This window comes from Nannospalax galili, unplaced genomic scaffold, assembly GCF_000622305.1.
Source record: "Nannospalax galili isolate Female #2095 unplaced genomic scaffold, S.galili_v1.0 scaffold290, whole genome shotgun sequence".
Classification (NCBI taxonomy): Eukaryota; Metazoa; Chordata; class Mammalia; order Rodentia; family Spalacidae; genus Nannospalax; species Nannospalax galili.
In genome coordinates, this window is record NW_008331486.1 from 4,754,228 (window position 1) to 4,769,485 (window position 15,258).

The 15,258-nt window shown below is 50.0% G+C and overlaps 1 protein-coding gene across 7 annotated transcripts in view; it reads left to right on the plus strand.

Annotated features, from left to right (window-relative positions):
- The window catches only part of Ralgps1 (Ral GEF with PH domain and SH3 binding motif 1), a 269,430-nt gene that overhangs the window by 185,363 nt on the left and 68,809 nt on the right, over positions 1-15,258 (plus strand). The window lies entirely within an intron of this gene.

Consider the following 15,258-nt stretch of genomic DNA (forward strand, 5'->3'; position numbering starts at 1 on the left):
TGGAAGCTTGGTTCTTAGGCTTTTAGGTTTATTTTCATTTTGCCCCTATCCCAGTCCTGGGCTTACTGTAGGACACAGCTTTTGGGGACTAAAAAAGCCTTGTGTTTACAAAGCTGCTTCAGCCTGGTAGAACTTGAACTCTGAACTCTATCCCCCAACCAATTGCTGGAATCCCTTTTTTCCCAGCTACAGCTCCCTCTTGTGGTCCTTAGAGTCTCTCCCCATAGGATAGATGGACATATATATATATATAAATTTCAGAGCTAACCAAGGATTGGGGAGGAGTGTTCAGTAATTTCGGGGCTTCTCCTTCTATTTCCGTCTCCTTCCGTCTATTTTCATCTCCTCCTTTCCCTCTCAATTTCCAGCCTCAAGGCCCAACCTTTCTTGTCTTCCTGCAGCAAGACCACTGCTCTCTGTCTCAGGTCTGTTCTGTCACTTCCATGCCTTAGGAAATGTCCTAGTGCGCATCCCCTCTTTCCACAATCAGATCTCATTTAGTGTCTCTGTTTTTGGTTGTTCTTGGAGCTTTCAGGCAACTGTTTCAGATGTGCTTTTCAGAAGCTGTAGTTGTTAATGACCAGAGGTTCATGTGGGGCACCCCTGCTGCAGGACCTAAAATGTCCCACATTCTAGCTGAAGTTCTCTTCCCAACCACCTCACACCCTCCTGCCCCAGCTGCTGCCTATCAACAATGCAATCACATGGTTGGAACCTCTCAGTCCAGGATCTGCCCTCCCCATTCTTGGTCATGTATAATCTTTGGGAAAATATCCATCCATGAAGTCACCATTTGGTACACCTCACAGCACCACCTGAGCACCAGGTGATAAGAGATAGCTGTACTGTCCTCTCATGCGATGCTAGAGCACCAAGCTGTGCATTCCATAGGCATCAGTTCACTTTCTCCTTTTGTTAGAATTTGAATGTCCCCCACATGAAGGATTGCTCCACGGCCTATGGTGCCATGGAATATTTAGGAGGCATGATCTAACAGGAGGAAGTTAGGTCATTTGGGGTGAGGCACTGAGGTAGATATTGTGATCCCAACCCCTCTTCCTCCTCTCTTTGCTTCCCAGACACCACGAAGTGAGCAGGCCTCTTCCACATGCCCTCCCACAATTATGTGCCACCGAGCCACAGGCCCAAAACAGCCATGCCAAGCAACTACGGACTCAATCTATAAGCCCAAATAAAACCTTTCCTTCTAACAACTGGATCATATCAGCTGTCTTGTCATAGTAACGGGGAGCCGACAAACGTACCTCTAAAATTCCTATGAGGGAATTACTGTTTTACTACCTTGCAGACTGGGGCTTAGCAAAGTGAAACCGCAGGCACCAGAGCACACAGCTAGGAAGCGGTGAGGCCGGGCTGAACCCTCATAATGCCAGAAGAAGTACATTTGTCCCGAAAACAAACTCCATTTCTTCAACTTCAACACATTTCTTCTTGTTTTGAGTTCTCTGAAATCAGGACGAGCCTCCTAGCTGAAGCCATGCCACAGTGTACTTAGCAGTGTGTTTCTTTCTTACCAGAACATGACACATTTTCTAGCTGAAGACTTGTCAGAATTTGGCAGTTTTAAGTCACTGAGGCTTCAGTGAGATTAGGGGACAAAAAGGCAACTCTCCCCTTCTGGTCAGCTGATTTTAGAAGGGCCTAGGGCCCAGGCATCAGGAAGCCTGTGGAACTGGCCAGGCCTCTGTCCACCCAGTTATAATTAAAAAGCTGCCTCTAAGCTGACACAAGCCAGCTGTTCCCTCCTCTCCTGGAAGCTCCTGTCAGTCCTGTGACTTGCTGCCCTGAGCCCAGCAGGGGGGCTGGCTGCATGTTCTCATTAGAGGACTTGGTCTGTAGGGAGGTTCCATGGCAGAGCTACTGCCAGTGTCACCAAGGCACCACAGAGAGCCCTTCTAAGATACTGTGTCTATTAAACACTGAACAGACCCCATACATCCTACCCTCAGAACGACTACATGCTCTGTGTAAAGCAGCTCACATGTGACCCAATTCATTCCCAGTTTCCCTACCCGCCTGTCGGAGGACAGAGTCAAGACAGGACCTCTCAAGGGTGACATCACCAAGCAATCAAGTGTGTTCGATAGTCAGTCAACAAATGCTGATTAAGCTTCATCTGAGCACCAGAGTTTGGGCTCCTGGTCACTTTACCCAAAGTCAGTTTGCTGAGACTTTTCATTGACTAGTTTTCATTTTATCTGAGAACAATACTTTTCAGGAATGCTTATTTAGCCTCATCTCAGCTTTCTCCAACTGCCCTGAGCTGGGGCCCATCCTGAAAGTGAAGCCCATAGAGACTTCATTGTAGCGTACTGATCTGATTTCTTTATAACCAAAACCTCACAGAAACTCTCCAAAGCGGTTTAAAATCATCCCCCATTCAATGTAAATTTAAAACAAACAAACAAACAATTATTGCAGGAGCCTGATCTAATTCAGACAGGGCCTCTGGGGCTCAGTTTGATGTGCGTCCAGGAGAACTCCAATCCCCCCCCCACACACACACACAAATCCCCACTAAAATCCTGTCCCAAAGAGTAGCCAGGCCTCTTGTGACTTGTTTACCTTTCCTGGGACCCAGCAGGCAGCTGAGTAGCCAATAAGGGTTTCTGGCAAAAGCCCCATAAGTGAACTTGCCAGGATTTCGAGGGGATCACTAGGCAGAGGTGCTGGTGTGGGGCCAGCAGGAGCTACTGAGTGCAAGGTAGGCTGAAGAGTCCTAGGACCCTCACACAGGATCTACAAGGAATAAGGGCAGCTTGCTTCAGCTCCGTCAGCCTCCAGACCATCCCTGCCTCCATCTGCCCCTCATCTGAGGAGGCCAGATGAGTTCTAATTCTGAGGCCTGAGCCCTTGCAGAGCACGAATGAGGCTTTTCCTTCTTTGCTGCATGTTCTGTGTGCTACCCCTGATCTGTTCTTTGGCACCTGCCCAGCACCCAGAGGCTGACCTGTATGGGTTGCTATGACGGCCTCCCTTGCCTTCAGGCTTCAGGCACCAGCAGGAGTGGAAGACGGAGAAAGGGCAGGTGTGTCAGCTGCTCCCTTCCTGCTGGAACAAGGCTCTCCTGGCGCTGGGAGGTGGCTGGGCCTGGCTTTGAATTCTACCCACACTTATTTCCCCATCCTCTCCAAGTCACAGTTGCCTCTTGGAACTGGAGACAGTACCAACACTTTCCTGGGATGGTTGGAAAGAATAAATGAGTCCATGTAAATGCGGATACCCAGGGCACTATCTGAGACACCAGCGGGTGCCCAGTGGACGGGCTGCTTCCTTTTGTCATTTGGAGCCCCGTTATCCTGGGTCCTTTGATGGGCACCCATCATTTTCTGTCTTCAGAAAGTTTTCCTTTTTTTTTTCTTTTTGTCTGCTTCTGTCACTGTCTCCACACCAGTACCACCGAGACTCATCACTAAAGACTGTTTAATCCAAGAACACTTATCTCTCCCTTCCTTTGCCCACGGCCTGTGTAGGAATTATACATAACCAAAGAAAAAGCTCTTTTAACATGGTGGGATGCAGGCTCTGGGAGAGAGCACATGTACATTTACCCAAAATAACTCTTAGCATCTATTTAGTACTTTGTGATCCTTATAACAATAATGTTGTGAGTTACTCCCCCATCCCCTCACACTCCCACCCTTCAGTTTCCAGATGATTCAGAAACCAAAGCTGAAGAGACTTTCTTTGTCCAGGGTCACATAGTAGGTCACTGGTGCCATTGGGTGATCTGTCACCCAGGGCCTACACCTGAGTCTCTGGGTCATCTACCCCTGTGACTCCCCCAGCCTCAGGGAACAAGTTGTTGTTGGATAATTGACTAATTGGATGGAAAAATGACAAGGTTGTCCCTTTAAAGTTTTCATCCATTCTTCTTAGGCCTTCTTCAAAGAGCCACAAGGACATACACATGTGTGTGCTTACTGGCTGGCCTCTGTCAACCCTGCTGATCACCCTGGGTGACTCTATCATGTTGAACTGACTGGCTTTCCTGCGGCTGTCTCAGGGAAGGGCGCTGCTTATAGGCGCCCCATAAACTCAGGCAGCTGTGTTTGTTACATTACTGGTTCTGCCTAGCAAACTTCTCCCTTTCCCAGCCACTTGTTTGCCGCTTCTGTGTAGATGGCACTAGCCTAGTCTGAAGGGCTCTCCTGTGGATAACTCCCTAACATTCAGTTTAGGAGCTCCAGGATGTGGGCCTTACAGGATCTCTGCTCTTTCATAATATCTGCCTTCTGCTGCATGCTCACCGTGGGCCTTGCTGGTGGGAGGCCTTCCACATAGATGAGCTCATCACAGCCTCAGAATAGAACCTTCCAGGAGAGGTTCTCCCCACTGCTTTCCATTGTACCTGGCAAGGCGGCTCAGCTCATTGAGGTTAGGGAGGTAAAATCCACATAGCCAGCAGTGGGCGAGCTAGAGTATGGATCTGGGTCCCTGGAGACCAAAGTCCACACTCTAGACAGACTTTCCATCAGGACGAAGTGGGACAGATTAAGAAGGCTCCCAACTCCCTTGTTTATTTATTTATAGGATAACTTTATTTTTATTGTTAATGTTTGAGAATGGGTCCCTGAATAGCTCAGGCTGGTTTGGAACTTGCTATGTAGCCCAGGCTAGTCTATCATTTATAATCTTCCTGCTTCAGCCTCTTGAGTGCTGGGGTTACAGGGGTGTCCTGCTACACCCAACTAGAATAATGCTGATGATGCCTGGAGTTAGTCCCAATTTTGAGATCTATGTGCCTGAAGTACATTGCTCAATCGATGTTGAATCCTTTGTACTTTTGACTTTAGTGGGTTCAAGATAGTGTTCTCAAAAGGGTTCAGAAATATTCGAGGGGTGTGAAAACAGTTTTCTGGGCCCTACCCTCAGTCTCTGATTCAGTAGATCTGGGGTGGAGTTTGGGAATTCATACTTAGTTTTGACAAGCTCACAGGAACATCATGGGCTGGGGCTGGCCCAGCAGTGACCTTCCCCTGCTGCCGAAGGCTATTTCCTGTGCACAGATGCTGGTCCAACACCTGGCAAGGAGAGTGCTGCTTGGTCTCCCAGCCGTTCCCTGGGAGCTGGCTGTCTCAGGCCTTCCTCCTCTGCTCTCACTGACTCTGACCCTGGGAAAACCCAGCGTTTAAGAAATGTGGTGATGTCTGGCCTGTGAACCATTTTTTTTTTTTTAGAAGAAGCATTTCATTACGGCTTTAACATACTCAATAACAATTTCCAGAACAAAGATACATCTCTTCCAAAAGTGGCTATACAATTTTTAGATTCACAGTTGAATTAATACAGTTATACAATATTGAACTCAGTATAAACCCTGTAAGACATAAAATTGAATGAGGTTTTAACCTGTGAACCAATTTTATCAACATGTTTCTGATTTCCAGTTGCCTTTCTGGTACAAAATAGGAAAGAAAATAAGCCTAGATGGGTAACTTTCTCACAGGAATCACCTGCAAATTACCAACCCAGTGCCTTCAGAAGCCCCTGTGCCTTCAGAAGGCCCTGCCGGGGCGTGTGCTTCTGCTTCCTGGGTGGAACTGTAGGCTTCCATGAGGGTGGGCTTGGTGTTCTTCCCTTCCCAGCAGTCCAGAAGGTCAGATGGGCTGCCTCGTTGCCCCTGAGGCTCCAGTGTCCAGCCCAGAGCATGACACGTACCAGTGGGCAAGTAAGTGAAGGACCTGGTGGAACACTGGTGGGTGCTAGAGTCACAGGGATCCAGATTTGAACCCTGGGACTGCCCTTGCCAAGTGAATGCCCCAGGGAAAGTCATAAAAGCTCAGGAATCTCTGTTTCCCCCTTTCCAAATTGGGGATGGGAATGACACCTGTATTTCATAGGGTTGGCATGAGAGTCATGACAGAAGGTGGGTATTCAAAGTGCCTGTGCCATAGTGTTTTCCTCTCTCCTTCCCCCTCCCCTCCCCCTCCCCCCTCTTCCTCTTCCTCCTCCTCCTCCTCCCCCTCTTCCTCCTCCTCCTCTTCCTCCTCTTCTTCCAGCTAGGCAGGTTAGACTGTTGGTGTGGCATATGATCTCTGAAACTTGAGGTCAGGGTTCAAATCCCAGCTCCATCATTTTCAAGCTGCGTGCCTGTTCCTGTCACCTCTTTACATTCCCGTGTCCTATGTAAAGCAGGATGTCAAAGCACTGACCTTCCAGGGTGCTTTGACCACTGAGGACGTGTGCATGTCAGATGCTTCACTGTGTGACTCAGTTGGTTTTGACTGTCTCCTTCCCCTGCTCTGTAGAGGAGCCTGGAAGGAGCCTGTTGGGGACAGCTGCAGGGCCCTAGGAAAGGGCAGGAGAGGAGGCCCAGTGTACCACATGACAGTCTCCCTTCTCCCTGCCACACCTCATCCCCCATCCCGGCAGAGAGCGGAGCAGCCCCCTCTCCTCCCGGGGAGGCGGGGGCGGGAGCGTGAGATGAACCATCCCCAGGCTCTGCTGCCCCTCTTCCAGGCAATGCTTAGAAGAACAGCTCAGTCTTCTGCTGGGAGTCCACATTCAGCTGGTTCTGATTACTCCCAGGAAGTCAAAAGCATGCATTTGAGGTGGAGTCCCTGCAGATTGTCACCCCCCTTTTGCTACCTGCCAGGTTGGAGTGGCGCCCTGTGGGGTGGACCCCTTGGGGACAAGTCTCACAGTGCTCTTGCCTTTCCTCTGCCAGGCTTATTCTGAGCTGCCCTGGCCTTGGCCCTCTTGCCCAGAGTGTCAGAGAAGCTTCTAACACCTCAAAATCTGCCCTATGGGACCCTCCCCACCCCCTTTCACACAGAGCCCAGACCGTCCCTGGTTTCTATGTATGCAGAAGCGTTTGGTAAACAGAATGCTTGAGCTGTGACTTGCTGGAAGGGGCAAATCCCAGCTGACGCCCCAGAGGCTCAGCCTATTTTGGGCCTGGTCTCTCTCTGGCTGAGGTCTGTGGTCAATGTTCATCAGCAACCCCCCTGCCCCCAGCACTCACTACAGGCTCCAAGGAGCAACAAGACTGGTTTCAGGTTCCTTTTCTGCCTGAACATTAGCCCAACTGAGCCTCCTTCCCCCACCTCTGCCCTGCCTGGCTGCATGTCTCAGGTCTGGGATCCACTTAGTAAATGCTCTTGTCCTGTGCCCCCCATGAATGCTGTGATTCAGCACACAGAGAGGAGCTTCACTCAAGAAAGAAAGTATTCACACCCCCGCCCAGCTCTATCCAACTCCGCCAGGCGCCTGGAACAGCTGCTGGCTCCTGCCAGCCTGCCGCCCTGCAGGGATGGTGGCTGCCCACCCTCCACACACAGGGGTCTCTCCTCTCATCTTTTTAAGGCCCACGGTCTCTTTTGGTTGCTGGACTAAATGAAACTTAAATCTGTATTCAGAACACCTTATTAATAACAAGTACCAGTTAAATATAATCCTGGAATTAAAAGGATATCTATGCAACACAGTATGCGTTGCTGTACTAGACCTGGCATGTGCTTGGTGCCATGCAAGCCTCCTCAGTAGAGCTGGGGGCAGCCTGGAGGACACTGCTGGGGTCTGGACCCTCACCCACCAAGGCCTTCTTCATTCTTTTCTCATCATTTAGACAAAGCACCTGACAAAAGCGCTTAAGGAAGGAAGGGTTTATGATCAGGGTTCACAGCCTGACAAGATACAGTCCATCCTGATGAGGAGGGCAAGGTGGTAAGAAGATGAGGTGGTGTCACGCTGTGTCCCCAGTCAGGAAGCAGAGAGGGAGGAATGCTGGTGCTCAGCTTGTTTCCTCCTTTTTCCTCTTCTGAGACCAAGATACCAACCAGCCTATGGGATGGTGCCGCCCGTGTTCACTCCGCTCCCTCGCAGACATTTCTGGAGGTGTCTCCAAAGTGATTCCAAGTCCATTCAAGGTGACAACAAGGGTGAACCATCACAGTCACCTTTCCTTTGCTCTGGGTTCTGAACATGCCTGTGGGTTATAGTGATACACGGGCCCACAGTAAAGTTTATAGTCAAGCTGTGCTGGGTAGAGGGGAAGCTCTATTAACTTTTTTCTTCCTTGGTGTGAGTGTGCTGATTCTAATCTCCACTGTGTAGAGAATGAACCTACAAGCTGGGCGTGGTGGCACACACTTTTATTCTCAGCACTCGGGAGGCAGAGGCAGGTGGATCTCTGAGATGGAGGCCAGCCTGGTCTCCATAGCAAGTCCAGGCCAGCTGTGGCTACAGGGAGACTGTCTCAAAAAGATGAGAGAAAGATGGAGGGAGGGGAGAGAGAGAGAGAGAGAGAGAGAGAGAGAGAGAGAGAGGGAATATGAGTCTAGGAGCAGCAGAAGTCTTCGCGCCACATGCACAGTCTTGCCCCTAGAACTGACCCAGATCCTTGCTTTATTGTTACACTACCTGTTCTCTCTGCAAAACTATGCTGCTTGTATCAAGCAAAAAGAAATGTCTTCCTTGCTAACAAACTCAGCTAACAGTTGAGACTATACAATGTTTGTCAAAGCCCAAGTGTGGTCCCCTACCCAAACCCCAGCTGATTCCTTCCCTAGCCCACTCCTGCCCAGCGAGTCTGAAGTGGCCTGTGGGTGTTCTAGGGAAGGAGCGGGTCCTGGACTTACAGCAAAGGGTAGCATTGAGGTGAGTCAGGTACACCTCCTGGGCCGGGGGGGGGGGGGGGGCTACCTGCAAGCCCTTTGCCCATGAGGAGCCTGGAGAGTGTCCTAGTTTCCTTTCTTGATACTGTGATAAAATACCCTGACAAAAGCAATTTACGGAGAAAGGGTTTATTCTGGCTCAGTGCAGGGTTCAGTCTCATCAGGAGCTTGAAGCAAAGCATCTGATCACACCACATCCACAGTCAGGAAGCAGAACAATGAATCTGTGTTCTGCATTTACACAGTCCAGGATCTCAGCCAGGGGATGGTGCCACCCATATTGGGCGGATCTTCCCACCTCAGTTAATATAATCAAGAGAATCCCCCACCAGTATGCCCAGGGGTCCATCCCAGGTGATTCTAGATTCTGTCAAGTTGTTCATTCACAGTGTCTGTCACAGAGCATTTCTGGGGATCTGAGAGTACCCCTGACCTTTCAGCCCCCTCTGCTGGTGGGGAGGAAGAGGAAGAAGGCAGCCAGCATGTTGAGTCCTACTGAACATAGAAACGGATGCCTGTTTCTGTGTAGAGATTCTGAAAGACTGCAGTCATGAGGACTTGAAAGGACTTGGGCAGCTGGGAAGAGGTTGGTGCCATACTCCCCTCCTAATTCTCTGAGACCCTGGCAAGACTAAGAATCACCCAGAAGTTACTGTAGCTCTGCCTGAAGAGGCACAGAGGCTGACAGGAGCTATGGGGGACCCTCTGCCCCCAAGCCCAGAGAAGGAATCAGGATCCTGAATCAACTGTAGAAGAAAAAAAGAGACCTTGCTGTCTTTTGGTAATAGAGGAGTCAGGACAAACCCTAACAGCCCTGGGAGACCCAGATTAGCGGTGTGGAGACTTCACAGGGGTACCTGCAGCAGAGGGATGTAGTTCTGAAGGGTTAGGAAGGAAATCCAGAAAGACAGGGCAGGGGATGGTAAAGGGTAGAACCCTCCTTCCTCACCTTCTCGCCTCTTCCAAGTTCCCAGAGCCACAGGTAGATGGCAGGTGGGGAGAGGACAACAGTGGTGAATTTTGGGTTGAGTTTGAGTCCAGTTTTCAAATAAACAGAGTCAGGTCTTAAATCTTGCAATTTTGACATGAGGCTCTCCTGATAATGGACAGTGAGTACCAAAATTATAGACTCCAGCCTGCATTTCGTGTAGGGACATGCCCCCAAAATTGGAAAAGGGAAGCAGGCAACCCAGCGCAACTGGGGAGTAAACGCAGAAAGAAAAAAGCACCCCCAGTAGATTCAGACCTCAGTGAACTGGTGATGGCCTCCATCATCCTCTGTGACCCCAGGTTGAGAATCCCTGGTCTGGACCCCTGAACTTCCCACAGCTGCCTAGAGGCCCAGGATTGCCCAAGGAACTACTGTGAGCTGTTAGGAGAGGCAGCAGAAAGACCCCCTGCTCAAAAGAGACACCCAATAAATTTGAGTCTCCAAGCCTTGCCAGTTGTGGAGCTCCTTGGACGTGGAGGTGATTTGATATAGTGGGAGACTGTCAGAGTGGAAACCTCAGCAGGAAGCCTCACGGGCATTTCCAAGCCCCATCCTCTTCCTGGCTACCCACTAGGGGCTTTTGCTGGCCTCTGGCCCACTGCAGGTATAAGATGGGGCGGTCTCAAACCTCTCCTAACCTTCCCACCTGCCTGTGGAGTAGTAATCGAAACAGTCCCCAGAAGATAGAGTGGTTGTTAGCAGGTACAGTGCAAGAAAATGTGTGGAATGGATTTCATACCTGTGAGTCCTTGCCGTCATCATCTCATTTGATCACACTGTAAGTCTCCCTGTTTCCCCAAGTGAGGCACCCTCATTCTAGTAACTAGTGTCAGGATCTGGCGTTAAACTCGGGTCTGCCATGCTCTTTCCTGCCCTTCCTGGACCAAGTACAGAAGGGACTGTTGACACCACACCTGTGCTCTCAGCATACTCTATTTCCCTGTCATCCTCCACAAGGGGAAGAAGCTGTGGCTTCAGAAGTAGAAACCAGGAGACTCCAAGTGGTGGACAACCTCAGTAGTGGGTTGTGAAAACAGATGGCCACAGGACTAACCCATGATCAAGGCCCAAGGGTGTTTCCCAGGCTGGTCTTGAACTCCTGAACTCAAGCGACCCTTCCACCTCAGTTTCCTATATCCTGGGATATGGTACATGTGACCATGCCTGGTGGTCAGGACATTTTTACTTCAGTCTTGGGAGGGGTTCCAATTTTTTAACTACCTTGTAACTAGCAGTATTTGAGTTTGACAGAAAGTTTCAGTTATGCCTGGATGGCTGAGGGAGGCCTATTTAGAAGGTTTCCTTAAGGACATGACTGTTGTCTTTGCCTACCCACCACCTGACCATAGGAGGTACTGATTCACCTCATCCAATCACCACACAGATGGTAGCCACACACTGGAGCCCATCACAGTGCATTATATCCCCTACCTCCCCAAACCTTGACCCAGTAAAACCAGCCATGGCGCACCATCCCCTGGAGAGAGAGAGGCCCTCTGTCCTTCATTATAGACCTACGAGGATATGATACCACAGCTGCCAGCTGTCTGGCCTCAGCCACATGCAATGTGTTGGATGGGAAAGCAAGTGGAGAGGTTGTTCAGGTAGCCAGCCACCGCCAGGGCTGTCAGGCTCCTAACTTTTGTGATGCTGTCTCTGGTCTCGTGGGCTACCTAGGGTTCAGAAGGCCCACCTTCCCTTTTAGGCAGCTTCCAGATGCGTTCTGTCACTTGCAACCAAAAGGATTCTGGCTTCTATGTCCTTTTTCTCCTTTCATCAAGGCAGCTGTTTGGTGAACCCAACCCTGGGTGGGTGCTGGGGAAGTGCAGTGATCAGGTGGAGAGCAGACCCTGCTGTGTTCAGTGCCCAGTGGAGGCAGGTGTTAACTAAGCAACAGGGAAAGGAAAAGGGGTGAGAGGTGTGGCTTGGACTCCCACTCTGCCACTTGCAAGCCTTTACCTTGGGCACATAGTTTCATTTCTAGAAGCTCAAATCTTGCCATGGGTGGGGCCCTCCTAAGGAATCAGGGGATAATGATATTGGCTCACAGGTGGCCCCAGGGAACTGTAGGCACTAATGCATTATGACCAGATTCTTAATCACAGTGTCACAAGGGGGAGGGGAGGTGTCAGAAGCCTCCGAAGGGAGGCTGACCCAGTCAGTATTAGTATGGGAGACCTGTGCAGGAGACCGTGGGCCTTGACCTGAGGAATGAGGAGGCTGCCGAGACAGCGAGAGTGCTCCTCTCCACAGACCAACATTTTCTGTGGTTTTCAGAATCAAACCGTTCCTGAGTGTTGAGCTGCGGCTCCCAGGCCTTCTTCACGGGGAAGCAAGCCAAGCCACGAAGGAGGGTTAGCGATATAAAGAGGGAAGCTGAGACCAGAGGCCAGAACCAAAACACATACAGCTTGGTTATGAGTACCATCAGCCATCAAGCCACCCTGAGAATGAAGGGACACCCCTGGGAACCAGAGGATGAATCATAGCCAGCAATCACAGTGCCAGTGCAAAAGGCAGACCCCACACCTTTCCAGACACAGGACCACCCCAGGGAGTAGACTGGGAACGAACTCACATAGTGATATTCTGATTATAGAAGAAGCTCCTGGAAAGACAGAACCCTCCATGCCAATTGTCAGAGCTATGATGTCCCATGGTAGTCAGACACCAAAGGACAGAATCTGGGTCTGCATCCCCACATACCCCTGCCCAGCAGTGTGACCTGGAGCATACCAGCAGGTCAGCCTTCCTGTGTGTGAAGTGCTTTTCATCAAAGGGCTGTGTGAGGACTGGTGTCACTCATGAATGCAGGGCAGGTTGAATGTGGCACCCACCAGCTCAGCTACCATAGCTCCTCTCTCAAACTCCTTCCTGGTACACTTGGTGACTGTTTCTGGGGCCTGCTTTTGGTGACTGCAAGTTTTTTAAAAATATTTATGATTTTTATTTTATGTGTATGCATGTATTGCCTGTGTGTAGGTAAGCAAGTTTTTTTAAAAAATATTTTATTTATGATTTTTATTTTATGTGTATGCATGTATTGCCTGTGTGTAGGTAAGTGCATCCATGTCGTGCAATGCCCATGGAGAACAGAAGAGGCTATCTGGATCCCCTGGAAATGGAGTTACGGACAGTTGTTAGCTGCCATGTGGGTGCTGGGATTCAAACACGGGTCTTCTGCAAGAACAACCAGTGTTCTTAACCGCTGAGCTATCTCTCCAGCCCCGGTGACTGCAAGTTTTAACTCAAAGTGAATCTGAATTCTTCCTATTCCTGGTTTGGCCCTGGTAGACGTGAGATTCCCTAGTTTGGGGGTTCCTAGATCCCACAGGTCCCCTTGTCCCTCTGTGTAATTTCCTGCTGGGGCTCTGGCCCTACATCTCAGTGCTGTGTCCCCAAAAAGGTCTTTCCCTGAGAGCCAAGGCCAGACCTCAGGGCCAGCAGCACATTGTCTAGGCTTGCCCTGTCTCATAAGAAAGTCTGGCCAGGAGGTGGATCATGCTGCTGACATGAGGCTAGCCTGGCCGGCAAGAATGGACAAGCCTCTCTATGTTCCTGTCCCCAGAAGACTGTTGACACAGCCTATGGCTGTAAGAAATGGCCAAACTGCTCTTCCCAGGCCACTGTTTCCATTGCCAGGGTCAAAGCCTGCTCTCCTAGTGCCATGTTATTCAGGCTCTCCTCCGGAGGAGACCCTAACCAGCAATTGCACAGACACTCCCCAGTCCAACCCACTGTATACTTAGTGTGCTGCTGCAGTTGCCCAGACCAGCAGGACCAGCAAGAGACTTGCCAGGAGAAGGTGTCACATGGCTAGTAGTAGCCTGTCCCAGTGTCAGGGATTATTTCCTAGACCACATATGACTAGGTTGGGCTAAGAGGAATGGCTGAGCGGAGCAAAGGCAAAAGGGGAGGAAGAACCGACTTCTGCAGGGACCTGGGCAGTGGGGGCCCAGGCTCTGACACCAGGCAAGCCCTGTCACCCTCCCAGGTGTGGGGCACAGGCCTATCACTTTGTGCCTCAATCTCTGGCTTTCACACAGGCAGAGCCTTTGCTCAGTGTACTCAGTAAGGCAGCTCGGTGTGTTCCCAGACAGCAGGCATTCGTGGTCATCTTGGTGATTTCTAATGACATTCTAGATCACTTTTTCTCCTTAATTCTGTTTTATTCATATCTGTGATTTCAAAAGTTTGATGAACTAGTAGTTTTTCTAATTAAATATAAAGTATTATAAATAAATAAATAAAACAATCAATTTTTTATATTAAAATAGACGTGAATTTGCATCCCTCTGCCACCTGCCATTCTTGGCTGGAGTGGACCCACATGTTGAAGGCCTGTCCCCATGCCTGGCACAGTGAACTCTGCACACTGGTCACCTCCATGTAGCATTACCGTTGTCACCATCATCACAGCACTGAGTTGGAAGGAGGCGAGGAGGGCCTTTTGCATTTCTTCCTTTCTTCTCAAGAAGGCCAGCCCTGTTCCCCCCTTTCTTTTCCTCCTGCAAGAGTTGACTTTGGAGTACCTGGAGGGCAGGGAGGCAGCTCAGCCTCTGACTGGCAGGAACAGCTGTTCAGACTATAATGATCTGTGACCAGGCCCTGGAGCCATCAGGCACTTGTATAACAGTCCCTGTCCACTTCTTAGGGCCTTCCCTGTGCTCCAGTACCCACCCCGGCCAGGACCCTTCCACTTCCACTGAAAGACAAATGCCCCGGAGCCTTCCACCAAGGGAACATCCCACCAGGACCACACAAAGCACACGTGTTTATATGAAGGACATGCCTAAACCCTGACTGGCTGTTCCTCAATGATGAAGTTATAGGCAGTTATTCTCATTATACTTTCCTATATTTGAATAATCATATTTCATCAGAAAAAAATGCTCTTGGGGGCTAGAGAGATGGCTCAGTGGTTAAGAGCACTGACTGCTCTTGCAGAGGACCCAGGCTCAAATCCCAGCACCCACGTGGCGGCTAACAGTCATCTGTAACTCCAGTTCCAAGGGATCCGCCACCTTCCTCTGTTCTCCACCAGCAATACAAGACACGGGTGTACTTACATATTCAGGCATAACATTCATATACATAAAATAAAAATAAATTAATTTTTTAAAAAGGAAAAAAAATGTTCTTTTAAACCTTTAAACTCTATGGTAGAAGTTAAAGATAGACAAACACAGGGCAGCTGAGGAGGCCCAGGAGTGGTATAGGGCAATGATGTGAGGAGGGGCCTGGCTGCCCCATGCCAGAGGCAGCACTAGGGGAGAATGGGAGAATTGGTGCAGACAGATAGGTGCAAGGGGCTTAGACAGTTCATTAGGGAGGCCAATACCCATGAGGAAAGACAGCCTGGAGGAGGGGCAGATGGGCAGAAGAGGGCTTCGGATTCCCCTGGAACTGGAGTTAAGGACGGTTCATAGCTGCCATGTGGGTGCTGGTAATCGAACCCGGGTCCTCTGCAAGAGCAGTCAGTGCTCTTAACCGCTGAGCCGTCTCTCCAGCCCCATGAGAGGGACTTTTATCCAGACTGAAGTTCCTAACATGCTCTACCTTTGAAATGTTTGCAAATGTTACAGATCAGTCAGCTATCAAACCTGCCCCCTCCCTCCCTCCCTCCCT